This window comes from Vespula pensylvanica, chromosome 10 (genome assembly GCF_014466175.1).
Source record: "Vespula pensylvanica isolate Volc-1 chromosome 10, ASM1446617v1, whole genome shotgun sequence".
Taxonomy (NCBI): Eukaryota; Metazoa; Arthropoda; class Insecta; order Hymenoptera; family Vespidae; genus Vespula; species Vespula pensylvanica.
In genome coordinates, this window is record NC_057694.1 from 3,473,805 (window position 1) to 3,491,037 (window position 17,233).

At 31.3% G+C, this 17,233-nt stretch overlaps 1 protein-coding gene across 1 annotated transcript in view; it reads right to left on the reverse strand.

The window, feature by feature from the left end:
* The window catches only part of LOC122632360, an 88,409-nt gene that overhangs the window by 64,812 nt on the left and 6,364 nt on the right, over nucleotides 1-17,233 (reverse strand). The window lies entirely within an intron of this gene.

A 17,233-nucleotide genomic window follows, 5' to 3' on the forward strand; every position in this document is an offset into this window, starting at 1 on the left:
CTCTCTCTCTCTCTCTCTCATCTTCATCGAAAGGCGTTTCATATTTTAACGTGAGAGACTGGAATTTTATCGATTTCACGATCGTTCTTCTATCCAATCACTCTTTTCATATAATATACATATACATATATATATATATATATATATATATATATACACACTTCAGTAAAATTATAAGTCGCTATTAACCGAAATTGATTTTCTTGACACGCTAACGAGCAAAATGGAGATCGGTATTTACCTTCGAAGTTAGGTCGTTACAGCTCTTTTGCGGTGAGATCGAACGAGTTATTTTAGATCGAAGGTTGTACCTGTTTGCAAGTTCAAACACGATAATAAACTAAATATACTTTTTCTTGAATAATCGATCGTTTTGTGAATTAATCGTTGTATACTACTATTGATTAGAAAACTTGGTTGAAATCCACACGTAGTTTCAAATATTAGAAAAAGAAAAGAAAATTAAATTTGATAAGAACAACGTACGATTTTAAGTTGATGACGAATGTACCAGTTTCCTTCGAAATGAATAGATATTTTCATCAATGAAGTATGCAATCATGGTCATTTGATCATTTCGACGATGATAATGAGAATAAATTAAGCGTGCAATAATACAGCCGCGAAATCATAATTAGTATCCACGTATGATGGATGGTCCTAACAGACTTGCGTGTTTATAACTGACAATATGCAAACATTTCCAACGTGAATTCTACGTTTTATAAAGAAATATTAATTCATTCTTGACGAATGACATAAACATTTTCTCTAAAAATCTGACAATATATTATACAAGGAAATTTATATTATAAAAAAATGCCTTAATCTTATATTATTAGATTAATTTTAATAACAAAACTTTTTTTATCGGAGAATAGAATAATAAAAATATTTTCGATCGGAAATAAAAAATTGTAGAATGACTTTATTAAAATTATTTTTTCTTTTGATTAAATAAAAATCGAGCAATAAAATCGAGAAATAAAATTACATTGATCCAACGATAAACGATACTTTTTTTCTTATTTCATCGGAAAACGTCAAATCGTGCAAAAGTTAAATATCGATCCGAATAATATTCAATTCGAGTCTTTGAAGTATCTCATGATTTTCTATCCGATTATCTTTAATGCACGGTTATTCTTGATTGGATGGCACTAATTCGAAATATCTCCATCCACGAGTTTCTTAAGAACTATTCGAATTCGAATAGTTCTTAAGACAGAGCATATAGATAAATTATTCTCGGTAATCCGTCTCCTTAATCTTTTTTATCTCATCTAACGACACGATAAGTTGAAAAATTTAATTTTCTAAGATATTTAAGATTTCAACGATTACATTTCTCGTTTAACTTATTACTTATCGAGCGATAACGGAGTTACATAAAATTTTGCGAAGGTAAATGATACAAAATCGTTCGAAAAAAAATATATTGAAGAATCAATAGTTTGAATGTCTTATTTAAGTAATAAATCGTTTTTGAATATCCTCTCGATAAAAATATAAATTTTTTAAACGTTTTAATTGAACGCGCGCGTCAAGTTGTAATACTTGATTTTTAAAAGTATTAAAAATTTCAATTTTATTTTAAATTCATTTATCACTCATTGTCAGTGCGATAAAAACTGTATAAAATTGTTATCACAAAAATCGTATGAAAGCGTTTAAAGAGAATTATCAAATAAAAAATATTGAAATAGAGAATAAATCGGATTTAAATGTTTTATTTACAAGGAAATTTATATTTTTCAGTGGTTTCGCACACGTTTCGCACGCGTGCATCATATCCTGGGTGATAACGTGCAAACGCGAATATGTAGCTCGTGTTCGTAAAACACGACCTTCGTTTATTCGATCAGGAGTTGGATTCGGTACGGCTCCTGCTCAAGTAATAGGTGGAAGGGACAGATGTGCATGTTCGGAATCGTTGAAAGCGAGTCGATTCAATTGAAATATCAGCTTATTCACGGATCGCTGAGGTGCATTGACGAATCCAATAAAATCGCGAAAGCTCGGCGTGTAACGCTTCAACAATTTCAAGCATCTTTCAGTCTTGGTGCTTTTGTTGCACAAAACAAGCCTTTTTATTCGCATGCCAATTCGATTTGAGCGGATAATGTGAAAAGATATCATGTGGTAAATTAGAACAATCAAAACAATTTTTCTCAAATTCGTGATATCGTTTATTCGGACGATCCATTCTTTATATTTTCACTCTTTATTTTTTATCCACTTACCTACGTAATAATACATGAGATTTTACAGAGAAATCGTTGATGATTATAAACCTTTTTATTTACTTTTCTAATTATGGCAATTTTTAAATTGCTTTCTAAACGATCTAGCTTATCTCACTTCGACGATACTTAATGGTCGTGTTGTTGATCGAACGTGATGCTATTTTTGTCTTTTAATGAAGAGAAATTATGAGCTACCGTCAAGAAAAGGTAATAAAAATTGACAGGATCGTAAAAGAATACACGAACGATCGTTATGTATATATATATATGTATATATATATTCTTTAATATTAATAATAATAGTGAAATTGTTTTAAATATATCGACGACATAAATATAATTAATCGGGAAGAAAAAAAATTCTTGTTAGTTCAAAGGAGAATATTTTTTGTAATTTGTCATGAAAATGCAAAAAAGAAAAAAAAAAAAGAAAATGAACAGAAAAAATGTCTTTGCAGATCAAAGGTTAAGCGAAATTTCATCGACATCAAGAAAGCTATGTGCCAATTCAGCGAAAATGTACGGGTACGAGCCATGAGCTCATGACCCAAGAAGACCTGATTCATGCGTCTAAGAAGATAAAGGAAAAGAATGACTTCTCTATCGTCGACAGCTCGCCAGTATATCTTCCTTTCCTATGTCTGACTTCGCACCTTTGCCTTGAATTTCTTGGCGTGTCTGGTTACTTTCGAAAATTTTCTCCACACGTTTTCTCTCTCTCTCTCTCTCTCTCTCTCTCTCTCTCTTCGTTTTTCCTGTCAACTCTTTGACCTTTTTTTCTACCGAGATGAATCGTTCCAAGATTAAGTTACAAAATTCTTTACAAAACACGTTTGAATTTATTTCGAAAATGTCAGTTTTACTTTTATGAGAATTTCGTCGTATATTTCGACGTATATGGAGACATAAAAAAGAAGAAAAGAAAGAAGAAGAAGTTATTTATTTTTATTAAACGTTTAAGAGTTTTTTCAGTTCGCTCACGAGAACGAGTAATTATCATCATCCGGAAAAATGTATAGTCGTGTAATACATCAACTACGGTAAGAAGTTATATCGAATGGTTGTTCAATCAAGAAAATTTAAATCTACTTAATGGACGTCTAGCGAGCTTGTAACGGAGACCGACGACGAGAGTTGCACTAGACACGCGAACTCGAGATCTTTGAACACGATAAGTTAGTCGTCGAATAAAAGCATCGAAACTACAACGAACGATGGCGATTTGCATTTCCCGCCCTTTTTCACGAACGATCGTGATGTTTTCCACGACAAATCTTCCGGCATCTTGTACACGATTTAGATAGGTTTGTATGAAAATCGAAAAAAAAAATTACGATTTGAATTTCTCTTTCTTCATTTATATTTATAGAAAATTGTAGGAAATATGGAGTTTTTAAGATAAATAAAAAAAAATAATATTCTTTTAGATTTTTTTTTTTTTTTAATAAAAATATTCTTCATATCGAACTAATTATCATTCATCATCACAATTTTATAAATATTAAAAAATAATAGAGTATCAATAATCACTGAGATTCTCACAATAATCCACGTCCTTAATATACATATGTATGCAAAATTTTAATGTACCTACCGATGTCAGAGAGATTTCCGATACTTCCATTCAAATTCCAATACTCACATTGCTTGTACAGAAATTAGAGACAATCTATAATTCAACGATAAATATACAGATGCGTCCAAATATTTATCACCATAGATTTTAACAACAGATTACCTTTTCGAACAAATGAACTGTGGTTTGTTCAAATTAAGAAAATAATTGATAATAGCTAATTGATATGGAAGGAAACAAAAAAGTTGAACTATCGCATCGAAATAGACCATTGAACAAATTGATTTTTAATAAGCGTTATGAAATTCGGTAAATTATTCCCTGAATATCATGTTCGTTTCATGAACAGAATCAAAAAAATACAGTCATCGAATCCATTCATTGCGAATTTATTGATCCTCGTTTATTATCTCGAACAATATAACAAGAAGAAAAAAAATAATATAAATTTATTTAGATGCAATTTTAAAAAAATTAACAAATGGAAAAGCTTGGCGATTGTGAAACAAGTAATTGAATTTAATTTAAGATAATTGAAAAGCGAACAAATTGGATTTGTAGGATGCCTGTGATTTGAATCGCATCGACAATTAAAAGTTTCTCGTAAAACTCGATCGACTGTTTCTTTTCAATCGCTTTTATAGATACGTCTTAATCTATTACGATATAACTATTTTGTCGTTTAGTATTTTTCATCGGACGAATAATTTTAACTTCACTTTGTATATTATACAAAGTAAAAATATATCGTTAAATATTTGAAGATTGCATTAGCTACATAATGCAGAGTATAAAAAAGCTGACTATTATTGTCTCTTCGCTCGAAAATATTCAAATGAAATCGTATAAACTGAAGCGGTCCTTCTAATTTCATACTTTTCTCTCTCTCTCTCTCTTTCTCTCTGCTTCTTCTTTTCTGCTGCTATTTTAATATAAAAGTAATGAATGCAGGCGATATTCTTTACGAAACATAATTATATTTGAAAATTGAATGTAAAGAACGCGATAGGTGGTTTAATTGAATGAAAGAAAAGAATTATGATCGCCGTCAACTTCTATGTACGACGATTGCTTAATAAACAAAAATGTCAGATATAAAAATCGAATAGTTAACAAAAAAAAAAGGAGATATAAAAAAGAATAGCCAATATTCGAAGCAAGAATGGAACGAGAAAGTAAGTTGAAAGTGAAAAAGGTATATGCTTATATCGAAGGTAATATAAACTTCCGGCTAACTCTCGATAGATGTATAAAAATCTCGATTTAGATGAAAGTTGCGAAAGAAAGAAAGAAAGAAAGAAAGAAAGAAACATAACCAGATGGTAGGTCACTTTGCGTGTTACAAAAGTCTAGCGACGATCCTGAAATTCATGGTAAATTTGAAGTCACGCTCACGGCTGGCTAGGAACGAGAACTGGAAGCTTGCCAAATAGTCACGAGAAGAGGAGAGCAAACAAGTAAAGTTTGAGAGTATTTCGTTGCACGCGTAGAAGGTTTCACGTGTAAATGTATATCATTCTATATATACATACTTAAGCACGTGCACGCGTATTTCTTCTTCATTCGTTACGAATTCGTTATCAATTGCTTCTTGACATTTTTAACATTTTCCAATATTCTTTTCTCTCTCTCTCTCTCTCTCTCTCTCTCTCTCTCTCTCTCTCTCTCTCTCTCTCTCTCTCTCTATCTCCATCTATCTATTTATCTATCTATCTATCTATCTATCTATCTATCTATCTATCTATCTATCTATCTTCCTCTCCATTTTCTTTATTCAAAAAAAAAAATAAAATACGATGAAACAACCGAATGAAACACCGGATATTTCTTTTTTCCGGGAACAAATTTAGTCGATCTTTGTCCGAGAGAAAAGCGTCAGAATTATTTCGTGACTTGGACTTCTAAAAGCGTATCCTTAATTTTCTTATTTCTATCTGGACACATTCATCCCTGCTCTATCTTTTGTTATTTTTATTTTTTTGCCACGCCATGCAACCATCTTTCTTCTTTTCTTTCTTTCTTCCTTCCTTTCTTTCTTTCTTTCTTTCTTTCTTTCTTTCTTTCTTCTCTTTTTTCTTTCTTCCCTTTTTTCTGCCTCTCTTGCTCGTTGGGGCGTGTGTAGAGCGAATACTAGCTTTCAGTGAGAAAATTAGTTCCTCTTAACGCGAGAGTAAATGAGACGTCCATCCATGTTACACCATGGTGAATTGGAAGTGAAGAATTCTATGTTCCTTCATTTCTTCTCTCTTTTTACCGTCATTTCAATTACTAAATCGTTCCGATCAATAAAAATTAATTAAAAGATGAGAAATTCTTTCTGGATCGATCGTAACGATTTTGCTTTAAAAGCGTCTTCAAACGTTGTCGCCTTAATCGTCGCGTGTTACGCTCCGCCAACCATTAACCCAGTGATTATTGCTTTTTAACGCTCTTTACGCCATTAAGAATGAACGCACGTAATGATCCATAAAATCGGAGGAAAGTTTCTCAACCGTATATAACTTCCTATGATACGACAACTCGTGGCTTTTTATTGCTCTCTCTCTCTCTCTCTCTCTCTCTCTCTCTCTCTCTCTCTCTCTCTCTCTCTCTCTCTCTCTCTCTTTCTCCCTCTTTCTCTCTTTCTCTCTCTTTCTCTTTGTCTATCTATCCTGATAGTACCTATCAGAGTAACAAATTTTTAATAATAGGACAATAGAGGGTATACGCTCAGGCTTTTTTTTTATTATAGAGCTCTCTTAATTACGAGTAACGATAACGAGGATCCCGTTGTTACTGGTACTCTGCTGCTGCTGCTTTTATCATTAATTTACTTTACTTTTTATGTTTTATTTCTCTTTTATTTTCTATTCCTATTTCTCCTTTTTTTATTATTCATTCTGTGTTTTTCTTTTCTTTTCTTTTTTTCTTTTTCTTTTACAAAACATCTTACAGGATATATTAAATTTTTCTGAACTTGTCAGTGAGAAAAAAATATTCCATTTTCACGAAATTATGACAATTCGAAAATTCAAGAAGATAACATTTGCTCATTAGGATACTGGAACAGAAAACAAGGTACTGATACATTTTTGGTGTTTCGAAATGTATTGTATTATATAGACTTTGTAATTTGTAAGGATTTTATTACAAATACATTCAACGAAAAAAGAATAAAAATTATTAAATGTAAAACGAACACAAAGAACCACAGAGATGAGGAATATGAAGTAAAGTCACGCAGGAATGCAAATAAGAATTCTATCGAGAAAAATTCTTTTATCAGGTTCGATGAGAAAGAAAGAGAAAGAGAAAAAATTCACTTAGGTAATGGAATCCGCCAATATAAAAAAATATTATCTCAAAAAAATATCACTATATATAATTATTATTATTATTCATCCTTGCATATAGAAAATTATTTTAAGAAATTTAAAAAATGAAATGGAAGGAATCATTCTGATCAAACATCTTTATAGAAAACAAGTAAAAAATGTTCTTTCTTTCTTGCATGAAGATGATCATGTTGGAATATGGTGTAAGAGATAAGAGATGATGAAAAAGAAGTCGGAAATAACTGAACAATCATGCGAACATATAAAAGGAATTTTCAAAGGACGCAGAATACAACTCGCCTTGGCAAGAACATTTTAAGAAAATTATATATATTTTCTGACGAGTCATTGCTTCTCTCTCTCTCTCTCTCTCTCTCTCTCTCCTATTGTTAATTATTATGATATATTCTGCTATTATCTATTATGATATATCTTATCTATCTATTTACGTCTATCTATTCGTCGAAATATTTCGAAAGAAATACGAGGATGATGGAAGGAATCTTGAAAGTTTCATCTCTTATAACGGGACGTAAACGGGAAGAAAAAATACGGAGATGAAGTGTAACAGTATTCATAGTAATTAAGTTGAAAAATAGGTGCCAGTTAAAGAGCCAGTTTCTCATGGAAAACTTTGGTTGATATATACATATGTATACCTATACTCTTCGTATTCTATCTAATTGAGAACGCTGTTGCTTTATCCTATCATTAAAAAGCATACAACATGACTTTTCGAGCTCATTATCTGCGGTTATTCGTGCAGTAAATTTCCGAATGAAAGAGTATCCAATTTAATTATTATTCTTTTTATCTATACAATCTATGTATCAGCATATCATTTATTGTAAAAAATGTAGAATATTATTTTCGTTAAAGAGATATTAAATTTATGATATGATTTTTATTCATAATAATTATTATCATATTAATTCTTTCAATCGTATTAATTATTTATATGTTTATATATGCATATATTGTATTATTTGTATTTATTTTTATTTATTTGTATTTATTCGTATATTTGATTAATATTTATATATACCTATATATATAAGGTATATATAAATTTATGAGATAAACTCAAGTTTGAATAAAAAAAGCTGTTAAAAACTTCTGATTATACGTATATAAATCTGAATACATAAGTACATATATATATATATATATATATATATAACGATTATAAATACAGCTTGTAAAAATTTTATGAGAAGAAGTTCATTAAAAATGTATCGAAAAAAAGAGATCGATCAAAGCATTTTCTCAGTGTTCTCTTTTTCCTCGATCGAAGCTCGTTCCAATGACGTTTCTCTTTGCCGAGTCTCACGAAAACACATGAGTCGCGAGCTTTGATCGTTTCGCAGGGATACGAAGGAAAACATTTAAAGAAAATACTTGAGAATGTAAGGATCGATCGGGAGAGAGAAATATTCTCGTCTCGATGTCGGACGATTTCTCGCGTGCGTTTTAAAAGAGCAACGAATAGCTCGTGGTGGAATTTGGCGAACAATGCGAATCGTGGAAATACGACAGAAGAAATAAGACGAATGAGGCTGCCTTTTGGAAGAGGATTGAAAAAGCGACGGTTCTCACGAGTATTCGTGAGAAACGATAAAATCAAGCATGAGACTGGAAAAGGGGTTTATCGTCGTTGAGAGGCCGTCGAGAGGCCGTATTTCGCGTTCGAATTTGCAGCCGGATGGACGTTACTTTAGAGAGTGAAAGAGGGAAAAAAAGGAAGAGAGTGAGAGAAAGAGAGAATGTAACAGCGAACGAAAGAACAAGAGAGAACGATAGAGCCAGCAAGGATAAGTGGTCCTTTCAAGCGAGACTGTCCGCCTATCGTAAAAATGTGTGCTTGCACGTGTGTCCTAGATTTCGGTCAAAGTGCTGACCAGCCGCAACCCTTGCGAAATTGTTATGAAAAGTCGTGCATTTCGCACGACACTCTCTCTCTCTTTCTCTCTCTCTCTCTCTCTCTCTCTCTCTCTCTCTCTCTCTCTCTCTCTCTCTCTCTCTCTCTCTCTCTCTCTCTCTCTCTCTCTCTATCTATCTATCTATCTATCTATCTCTTTTCTATCTCGTTCTCCCTTATCCCTTTCAATGGTTAGGTTTTTAGAAAAAAAATAAAAGAAAAAGCCGAAGGGAAATGTCAACAATATAAAGGTCCATTTCGTATAATGCTTTTACTACTTCGTAGGTTTACACAACGAAAAGATTAAGCGGGTCATACGAGTTATCTAAAAAGTAAACGATCTAAAGAACGAAATATTTGTCTTATTAAGCACGACATATTTGTCTTATTAAGTAGGAAATATTGCGTCTCTAAGGCAAACACAAGTTCCATTGTGCTTGTAATTATGGTGCTTCTAATAATAACGTAAAATAGAAGAATAACACGTAGTTTTATTCGCGTGACACATAGTATTTGTCATTATTAGGAAGAATTGTTTGTACTATCTTTCTCTTTCTTTTTTTTCTCTCTGACATTTTTTTCGTCAGAGAACTTTAATTGCAATGAGTCCTTATTGTACATTTTCAAAAATGTCTATTTATTAAAAAATTTCCATCTTTTTAAGTAATATCAAATAAAAGAATATTATGAGATTTCAACAGGAGAAGCTTTATAAAACTAGTATCTATTTATAACTGTTATCGTGGACGTATACATAGAACGACTATAAAATCAATAGACAATGTCTTAGGAGGTAGCTAAGTTAGAGTGAGTATATTACGCAAGAAAAAAAGTTGCGAAGATGATCCAGAGATTTTCCTCGGATTAAAATTTCTTTTCGAAATCCATATATGCAATTTGCATTCGCTAGAATTTAAAGATAGTTTTAATACGTCTTCTCTTCGAGCCAGACATAATGCGTCAGCATTTTCGATGAAATGCCAAACGCAAAGCGACGGACTTCTTTCGACGAGACAAAAGAAATCGAAGCAGACGGATAAGCCGATAATATCTGACATTCCTAACCACCGCTGACCCAAATATTTTTAGCAAAATTAAAAATATATCTACGTCGTTACGTAATCGTAATAAACTAACCTGAGAATGATCGATCAATCACCTTATTAGCAATGAACTTCATATCGAAATATTCCCTCTAATGACTTTTAATCCTTAGCCATCTACGGCGCCGATGAGAAAACCTCAACGTTCTATTTCAATTAAGAGCGATATCGATAGAAACGTTAGTATGTAATTAACGTTCGGTGTAATGTCAAGTTAAATTCTTGGGTAGTCCTACAGTATGAAAGAATACCGAACTATTTAAAGCTTCGGATCTAAACTCTGTAAAAGCTTTTCTCTTATCTTCTCTCTCTCTCTCTCTCTCTTTCTCTCTCTCTCTCTTTATATGTATACATACATATATCTATCTATCTATTTATCTTTCTATCTATTTATCTATCTATCTATTTATCTATCTATCTATCTATCTCTCTTTCTCTCTTTCTCATCCACAGGAAAATCTTTCTGCGATCCAGCACATTCATGGCTTTTGCCCCAGGATGATAAGTCATCGTTCGCGGGTACTTTATTTCCAGGCGAATAACGGCCGACGACACGGAAGTAATCCGCGTATTTCTCTCCTTCCATCTTGAGTTTTACAATCGATAATCCGTAGCGGTCCGACGGAAAGCATGACGTCGGAAAGCATGTCCTCGGTGATCGATGTCGCTTGCACGTCGGTATTATTGGCCGTAAGCGTTATACAGGCTCACTTTGCATAACTTTTAAATTATGCGTTCTATGAAAAATTGTTGTATATAAAAGTTGCATAGTTTCAAGAGGGTCGTTAGATAGCATATCAATTTTTTTCTTAGGTAAAAACATTACGTAGATTTGAAGGTCACAACTTTGCTTTTTTAAATGAAATAATAGATATACTTATTGATTATATGCATTATATACATGTCAGCCAACATTCAAAAGAAGTTTCAATTCTCAGTAAAAATGTATTCATCTTTATCGATTTTAAATCTAGCATTTAACAAAGTGTTTCACTTTGTTTCTTTAAATTAACTTCAGGTTAATAATTGAATGTCGTTAAAAAATTTAAGGAGGTAACTTTGTTTACTTGACAGTATTGGCCGACATGAGTAATTTTATTAAAAACCTGCATAACTTTGATATAAAACGATTTTTTATGCAACGTATAATTTAAAAGTTATACGAAGTGTGTATATTACGTGTCTCAGAATTTCTATCATATTACGGTAACTCAGCACTGTGCAAGTTGTAACTAAATCGAATGAACTTTATAAATCGAGCAATAATACATTCGGTGTCGTCTACTAACTATTCCGATTTTCATCCACTGTTCCTCTTCTTCTTCCTCTTTAAAATTTTTTAATTTTCCCTTTACCGACCGAACTTTTCATAAATTAATAATCCCAAAACTTTTCCGTCCAATTAAAGAAAGATATTTCCTTCTACATAAGTTCTTCGTACTCGTCACATGACTATTCTAAAATATACTTTCTCTCAATTCTCATACATACATGAAACGATTCATAAAGCTTTTCGTTGATCGTGTATAAAAGAAAAAAATAACTTCAAATGTTACTAACTGATTCTTCTTTGGCATTTGCATAAGCTTACGTCTAGCTATTTTCTGTACAATCGATTTCATCCTTGGTAAGTAACAACGGATAGGTACCTATATAACTACATTAAGTAAATATTGGATGCAAAAAGAAAATTTTTATTCGTCGAGCGTTCGTCATTTTTGCTTAGAAAAGCTTTTACCGATCGAAAAAATTCTCTAAATAAACAACGGTATTTATAGGCTGAGAAAATGTCGAGAGTTCATTATTCCATTTGAAAGTTAGCATTGCAATCTATTTTCTTTCTGATTCATAGCAATTATATTTTTAGTTATATGTCGGAGTCGAGTCGTTAGCCGAGAAAAGTCGAGACAAGAGTGGCGGATTAATTTTCACGGGCGACAAAATATTCCGTGGGTAAATCTCTGTGCTACATTCATATGTTGTTGTCGCTTAAACACATATCACGAAAAAGGAACTCGTAAATCGTTTAAGCAAATTATTATTCTGGAATTTATTATGTAACAAGATGTTTACGAAATATTAATATCTATTAACAATAATAAAAATAATATTAATAATATAGGAAAAATATAGATTCAAATAGAATTTTATAACGCATCATAATTATTTTTTAATGATAAAATACCTATAGTATATCTTTATTTTCTTTACACTTAATATCGAATTATATTAATGAGATTAAATTAAGTTACTTTTTGTAAAAATTCGGCATTAAAATCATTGCATATGCATGAAAAGAAAAAAAAAAGAAAAATTTTTAAACAAAATTTATAAAATTGAATCATTTTATTTTATATATATATATATATACACCTTATATATGGATACACAGACAGACACCTTATATATGGACTTTCTTGATACCTACAGTATATAAAATCGGTTTATTCGGAAAAACTTAAATTTTACTGACTATCATCGGTTGAAAGAAGACTTTGCTATAGTAAAACACAATATAGTCAACGCAAAACATTTCTTTAAGAATAAAGTCTCTTGTAGTACCTAAAACATTCTCGTAATTACCATCCCGTGAGACTATACCATATATATACTCGTAACAATGTTTCTACATCCATTTTTTTATTATTATCCTTTTTTCCTATCTTTCTTAAAAGAAAAGAAGAGAGGAAAAAGAAAACGAAAAGAAGAAGCAAAAAATAAAGGATCGATGTAATATTGGCTGCTCTTACGTTTTCTTTTATAATATTGTATATCAAACGAATTTTGAAAAATGAAGACAGCATCGATCTTTCGAATGCTCTTTATCGCAATATACTAACGTGCATGCTTCCACTGAAATATCCGATTTTGAATGTTACCACTTTGAAGCTATTCATCGAAGCGAGTAGAGATCGGAAGCTTTTATAAATGAAATTGGCTTCGGTAAAAAGGTTCAATGATTATATTCAATAAAAGAGTACATGATAATGGAGAAAATAGAGTCCATTAAAAATAGAATAGTAATTAAAATTCAAGAATAAAAACGAGCTTAAAAGAGACTTAAATGTCAGTCGCGAACAGCGTTTAAATAATAGACGTAATAATCCTCTTGTTTGGAGACACGCACACAAATATGTATATTAAAAATAACGGACAGTAGATATTCTAATTTTCAACGGGAGAATGCTTGATTCCATTGAAAACCACCGATAGGATAATCCATTGTTTCTATAAAACGATGCACGAAGATAATTACTAGACAAAGCACAATTAAAGATACATAATTCTTTCAAAATTATTTGTGAAATTTCTATGATATCTCGCGTAAATAAATGCACTTCATATAGCGTGTAAAGTACGTTAGCAAAATTGCTATTGATAAAACTAAGAACACAACAATATAATTTTTAAAAGGACCGTATATATTCGATCAATTTAATAGTCATTGTAATTCCAATGGGATAATTTTTCTCGTAATTTGAAATTACTTTAATTACGTTCGTAAATGTGCTTGCATTTAATGAAGTTAATAATTCAATCGACAATGATTATTCCACGCTTACTAGTTTCTAATTTGTCAGGACTCTTTTAGCGGACAAATGAGTGATATAAATGCAAATGAACTACTAATGATACAAACCGTAAAGATACCGCGCTAAAGATACGCCCTTCGAAAGCAACGATAATATATGTGTATACATTTTTCTCGTTCACACCGTAGAGAAAAGAAGCCTTTATCAAATATTAAGGATCCATCAACCACGCCATGATATCGTGTATATGTAAATCACGTATGTAAATGTAAATAAGCACTTATACAATAAGTTTATCGTCCTTGAATAGACGAGTGCAGGAAATGAAATTTTTTTTTGCCTTTGCGTAACTCAAAGGAAACATTTTAAATCTGGCGAAAGAAATGTCTCAATCGACACATTAATTAAGCGCTCAAGAAACATGTAATAAACTATTCAGAAGTATCCATGCACGAAATACTTTGAAAGAAGATACGACTTTTGATCATTTCTCTGTGTAAAAGAATGTAAGAGAGAATGAGAAAATATACAAGCGCACGAGATTGTCAAGTTTGAAAGTGCAATCTGGATCGTTGAAGGCGTGCCGATTAATTCGACAGACGAGACGAATTTACTTCCATCGCTTAGAACTTTCCAACTTGTAATTAGCCCTGCGATAAGGAAAGATATCGCCGAAGGATGATTACTTCTTATATAATCAACCTTAGAGCACTTCTCACTACCGTAAAATTAATTACAACATTTTTACACTCCTTTTTCATTCACTTAATATCTAGTTACTTCATTTAATATCTATCACATCACTTTCCTAACTGTTCCTCTCTACTATTCCGATCGAACATTGATTAAACAGTCTTTAATAAACTCTAGAATAAGTAGAAATTAGATCGTATAAGGATTCTACAGGGGTTAGACCTCGTCTAGCAGAAGAGAAAATAGAAAGTTTGTAATGTATATTCTAATTTCTTTTCATTCGATGAATTTTTCCCTATCGTTCAATTTAAAAAATATCGAAGAACTTTGTGTAGGTTGGTTTTTAAACTCGTTCTAAAGTTATCATGATTTGATTATATTTACTTTCGAAATTTTTACTCGTTCGAAATTTAAATTTTTCACTATACCTACATTATTTCCTTCCTTGACTATCTCACGTAAAAAAAAAAAAAACGTTATTTACCTCGTTATTTTTTATTGAATGATAAACAAAAAAGAATATATAAATTTATTCGAATGTATGAAAAACAATCGTAAAACAATAGTAATTTTCGATTACATGGGAAATTCTTCAATTGGAATCACAACATTGTTATCTTTTCGAGGAACATTTTAATTAGTCGTAGTCGATTTAACATACATTTCTCATTCCACTGCAAATGTTGAAATTCCGTCGATTTATCCAAAGCTCATTATATTTATCTCAATTTATCGTTACGTACTAATGTACACTTATAAATAATCAGCCATACAAGGCAATTATAAACACATTTATTTATTATAGAAATTTTTCTTTTAATTTTCACTTATAATATACAGCTACTGATGCAGACAGCCAATCCCATTACTAAACGATTGATTGAAACGTTTGTTCGTCGCAAATATTATAATAATACATTTGATTATATTATTACATTTGATATCAATTCGATAATAATCGGCGAGCTGTTATATATTGATTTCTTTTCTCGATTCTCACTATCTCTATCTCTATCTCTATCTTTTTCGTTCTCATATTAATCATGGATCTGATAGGTCAAAAGGACAGAGTTACTTTTAATAGAGGACAAAGGTTTAATCAATAGAATTCATTTCTTACTTCGACGTGTATAAAGCAAAAGCAAAAATAAAGTCGATAAATCAGATTATATGCAATGCCAGTAAAATTTACGATTTTTTTTTTTCATGTTCTGGTCGATGGATGAATAAATCTTTGTAAAACTTTCTTCACTGCGAAACTTTTAATTCTTAGGTCTAATAAGGAACTGATTGTAAAACCGATGATTGCGAAACCATTATTTTCACGAATAATCCATTCATGGATAAAATGGATAATTAAATAATATAGGTCAATGTATGAATATACATATATATAATATATTAATTTATTAAATTAAATTAATCTAATTTATTATCGTATTCGCTTGACACTTCGAAACAATCAATTATTACAATAAGTATATATTCAAAAGAAGAAACAAAAGCTCGATCGTATCTTCGATTTATATGCAATAAAATTTCATTTAAACTACATCCGCTATGCATTATTAATATTTTGATGCTCTTTATAAATCTCCTTAATTAGATACGATTGCAAAGAATTTTTCAAATCAATAAACTCTTTCTTTAACGTGGAATTGGAAAATCCGGAAAAATTAAAACGGAAAATGAAAATTCCCTGCTTGAAATTAATTCCTGGTTGAAAGAAGGAAAATTGGAAAAAACAAGTACAGTGATCGATCGTACATAATACGAAAAAACAGAGTTTTTTCTTTGAATATGTAAAGATTAAAAAGCATATCAATAATTCTGCGCATATCGATGAGTCGATTAATCGACGACTTATTCTCAGGTCAATTGGCTTCATAATTAGACCATCACAAAAAATAAAAATCTCTTGTACACTTGTATTGATCTTACTACACGTACGTTCGCAAACGAAAATAGTTGGAAAAAATATTATAAAGCTAATTTCGATTTCTCGAATAAAAAAGAAAGGCTAGAACAAAATCGATCCTTTTGTAAAATCTGCTTTAATTATTGCTACGTTTTATTCATCATTAGAGCATAAAGGGATAATACCCTCATACGGTCTGTCTTATTATGGCTATTAAAGCGATTTACGACGTAACAAGTGGAAACGCCTACTGATACCACACGTACCAATTTAACTGGATTAATTGTAAAATTAATTGTCGTCAATTACAACGACCTGGCATATTTTATATTCTAGGGAACATGAATTTTGTGGCCCTATTGAATTTTGAAGGACGAAAATGAATATTTTGAACGACGCGTGGCTACGCATAAATCGTTTTAACTTTTGTGCCAAGCACCATGTGTCACGCAAAGTTTAACGGATGAGGGAAACGATTTTAGATAAAAAAAAAAAAAAAATAATAATAATAATAATAAAGGAAAAGAAAAAAATATCACAGATAGAAAGTAATAAAATAATACTTATACGGACCTAAACGAGCCATTACTACTCATATTCTTCCGATCTTATAAATTTTATGTAAAAGTCGGAGTTATATATAGATAACAAAAACCATTGAGATTCTCCATTCTCCTAACATTCGCATATCCACCCTCTTATCTCTCTCTCTCTCTCTCTTTCTCTCTCTCTCTCTCTCTCTCTCTCTCTCTCTCTTCATTTCTAAATCAAGTGATCCGCATAATTCCGATATACAGGCGTACTCTGCCAACAAAAGTAAGAAAGAGGGAGAGAGAGAAAGAGAGGGGGAGAGAGAGAGAGAGAGAGAGAGATAGAAAGAAAGAGACAAAAACGATGAACAGGAGATCGTTATAGAAGCATAGACTCCAAGT